We start from the raw sequence: 3,819 nt of genomic DNA on the forward strand, positions 1-3,819 counted from the left end.
GGGGGCGAAGCCTACTCTTATCAATTTTGGATCACCAGGGGATCTTTAACGTGCTCAACTTGCCCACGGGACCTCCAAGATTTTTCGCCCTTGTCCGAGTAGGCTAGGTGTTGATCTTTCCTACAAGAAGATCAGGGGTGTAGCTGAAAGACATCAGTAAGAAGGAGCTAAGGATTAGCAATAGAAAGGCTGCAGAAAGAGTCAGGAGCCCATATGAGGGGACAAAGGAGGTGGGGGCAGAAAGTGGATACGAAAGCAGACGACGGAACATTGCTAGAGAGCAGGAAAAGAGGTGAAAGGAGACCATTTTAGAAAAGAAAATTCGAACCAGGGACCTTTGAATGAGAGGCGAACGCCTTAACCTCTAGGCCACGAGAACACCCGTGTGGGTGCGTGAAAGTTTAAAAGGTTATATTATATTAATAGCACATACTGTTGTTATACATTTATAACCATATTTGGTGAGAGAACAAGAGTCCTGCAAGAACAAACTCTGTTTTTAAGGGTGGGGGTGGGGGTGTTTTTGCGGGGGCGTTGATGGGAAGTAGACAGATGATAGGAGCTTTGAAAAAAAGAGGGGCAAGCGTTGAGAAAGGGTGAGTGAGTGGAATTTTTGCACCAAAGCTTAGTGCATCGGCACCAAGCTGTCATAGTAAGATTTTTTTTCAAAAGAAGGTTCTGCGAGCAAATGTTTAGCAGAGTAATTTTTGTTTTGTTTTTTAGCAGAGCTTAGTTTACTGCTAATAAGAATCTGAATTGATGAGGTTGTGAGATATGCGGCGGAATGGCAAAGGCTTCTGGGGTTAAATTTGTTTTGTTTTTGTTTTGTTATTCGATTTTGTATTTTTAATAGTGGCGAGTCAGTCTTGCCATTTAAAAGCAGAGCAAGCAATAACGATGCTGTCTTCCTTGCACATTAAATTGTTCCTCTTGAATATTAATTAAGCAGATAACAATCCTGACTACAGATTGTAGATGCTTCATGGCCACACTGGCACAACTTAGACGGTTTAGGAGGCGGGCTGTGCTGCTTCGAACCTACCAGTCAGGGCGACCCCAGGGCTGGATACAGTAGGTATCCAAAAAGACAGGCCGAGATACTCTCCTACAACTTCCCTCTCGGGAACCGAACTCGAGTCTTCCGCGTGCATTGGCGAAAAGCCTAACCATCACACCATAGAGGCCGGTAAGAGTAGCCAAGAACTTTTGTAGGAGTGAGTATTGGTAACTCCTATGTCTTTTTATGTGTACACTTCTCTTTAAAATGGGGAGGGGTTGGGGGGGGGGGATTGTAGGGGTGTACTTAACATGAAACTTAACGTGTGCGCACGTTTGTGTATAATATGTGGTAATGAGGTTTACGATAGCCGAAGATAAAATTAGAGCGTTGGGTTTGTTTGGGTGGAGTGCTGTTGTTGTTTTTTAAACGTAAGTCTCGAGAGAGGTGAAGCCTACTTTCGTATAGTGTATGAGCTAGTGAGAGTACATCTTCCTTTTTCCCGACCCTTTTTAGAGAGTAAAAAATACGGTGAGGTGGCGAGGCAGCGCAGAGCGCCGAAACGGGTACTTTGAAGTGAAAATAAGTGAAAACTTAAGCCCTTTCCCGTGGGGCCAAAAAAAAAGGGGGGGGATGAGGGGTTCTACTGATGTGGTAATGAAGTGAGTGCATGAAAAAAGAAACATGCTGTATCCCCATGGCAATAGATTTTTTTTGTCTGCGATAATAACCTAAAGCCACGCCCCCTCAAGGAAGCGAGAGTTGGTATTGAGTGTTCACTTTGAGTTTGGGAGTGGAGGTGGATTGAGGGGGCGGCGGTCGGAAAGGGGGTACATTTTTCAGGCGCTCAGCGAAGTGTGTCGATCTCTATACTGCAATAGTGAACTTTACTGAGCAAACATGTAGGTAGGGTAGGGGCTGGAAATATCGTGGTGCTTGCGTGGGGAGGGAGTGAAGGGGAGGGGTGGAGGGGAGGAGGGGTCGTTTCCATCTTATCTCGTTTGTCTGTTGAGAGTAATGCAGCCTGGTTTGGATGAACCCGGAAGGCACGGCCATTACAGAAGTTTTACACTTTCCATAATGGGGAAATGAGAGCTTTAAAATAACTTAAGCTTATGATAATCGTATACGAGAGTAGGCGCGAAAAGGCAAGCAGTTTGCTGACTCAGCGATCTTCTTTCTTCACAACCTACATACGATTCAAGTCTTCAGAGATTGTCAAACTATTATTACAAATGTACACGGCCTGGTGGTTGTGGTGGTGGAAGTTGCGGTGGTGGTTGTGGAGATGATGATGATGATACATTGTAGTTGTATTATCGTCCAATTCGAAAAATCACAGCAGAATCGATTATGTTCGGCTGTCAACAAAGTGTATAGCAAACATAATAATAGAAAAGTAACTAAAAGCACGTTTACATAATCAATAAACTAAATGAACTCTCTCTCTCTCTCTCTCTCTCTCTCTCTCTCTCTCTCTATCTCTCTCTTTTTCTCTTTCTTTCTTTCTTTCTTCTTTCTCCCTCTCTCCTTATCCCCCCTCTCTTTTTCCCCTTTCTCACTCTTTCTGTTTATGTCTATCTGTCTGTCGTCTTCCTGTCTGTCTGTCTGTCTGTCTGTCTGTCTGTCTGTCTGTCTGTCTGTCTGTCTGTCTGTCTGCCTGTCGTTCTGTCTGCCAGTCTGTCTATCTGTCTGTCTGTCTGTCTATCTATACATATGTGAAAACGGTTTGACTATTTCTTAGCCTTAGTGTGGGAGCATTTTTTATTTGTTGTTGTTTTTGGGATTCACTTGTGTGTCTGTTTGTTTTTGTACGTGTGGGTGGGTGTATGGGTGTGTGTATGAATAAATCAGTTTTGTGTCCGTGTGTATGTGTGGGAGTACGTGTCTGTGTGTATTCATAAGTATGTGTCCCTAACTGTGGGTATTTGTATTTGCACGTGTGTACGACGCATGTGCGTGTGTCCAACCGACCCAAAGAAAAGGATATAGAAAAATAGAAATAAGAATGTAAAACTCACCTTTACCAACAAATTTGTAGCGCGTAGAGTAAGATCCACAACAGTAAGCGAAACACGCACGTCTTGTACACTACCCGAACCCCCGGGAGCGCAGCGCCTCAGTAAATCCATAACTCGAATGCCGGTGTGCACAAGCCATCGTGAAATTCACAACACAAATCAATGCTACAATAGTTAGATTTTCGTCTTACGAAATTCCCGATCTTGCATCATCACAAACCATTTGTTGGATATCGATAAATTCGTCTTGACTTGAATTGTCAGTACAATTTTAGTGTACTAAAATCGACGACAATCAAGAAAATCGAAGTGAAATATAGTTGATACGACGTAGAACAGTTGAGCTCTGTTTTGTCGTCACACCCTTCAATTTAGACCTCAGACAGACGCGAGAGCGTGAATGAATATTTCTGTCACAGCAGACGTTGTGGGTTGCTTCCCCTTACTCAAGCAGACGATGTGAGAGAGCTCTCGTTTGCTCAGCACGCGCGTTCACGCGCCGGCGGAGTTTGCACGGGATAGCCTCCCTTTCCTGGTACCGGGCGATGAATGAATGAACGAATGAATGAAAAAAAAAATGAATGGATGAGGCAGGGAAGCGGCAAGTGATTCGGCGTATCGCTCTTGATACCCTCCAATAGTTTCATTTGAGGATCGACCACATTAGATGGTGAAATATTGCACGGTTTTAAATACTCGTGTTTGGCTTTGAGTGTGCGTGAGTTCATACTTGCGCATGTGCCTGCATGTGTGCATGTGTCGGTTTGTGTGTGTGTGTATGTGTGTGTGTGTGTGTGTGTG

The 3,819-nt window shown here is 44.1% G+C and overlaps 1 protein-coding gene across 1 annotated transcript in view; it reads right to left on the bottom strand.

Moving 5' to 3' along the window:
- Window positions 1–3,499, bottom strand: part of LOC106012771 — a gene marked incomplete at its 3' end in the record, with an annotated part of 64,628 nt that extends 61,129 nt beyond the window's left edge. Inside the window, 1 exon segment of the mRNA XM_013086679.2 lies at window positions 3,019–3,499.
- Between the last annotated feature and the right edge of the window lie 320 nt (window positions 3,500–3,819).

The sequence above is a fragment of the Aplysia californica genome, unplaced genomic scaffold (genome assembly GCF_000002075.1).
Source record: "Aplysia californica isolate F4 #8 unplaced genomic scaffold, AplCal3.0 scaffold00491, whole genome shotgun sequence".
Taxonomy (NCBI): Eukaryota; Metazoa; Mollusca; class Gastropoda; order Aplysiida; family Aplysiidae; genus Aplysia; species Aplysia californica.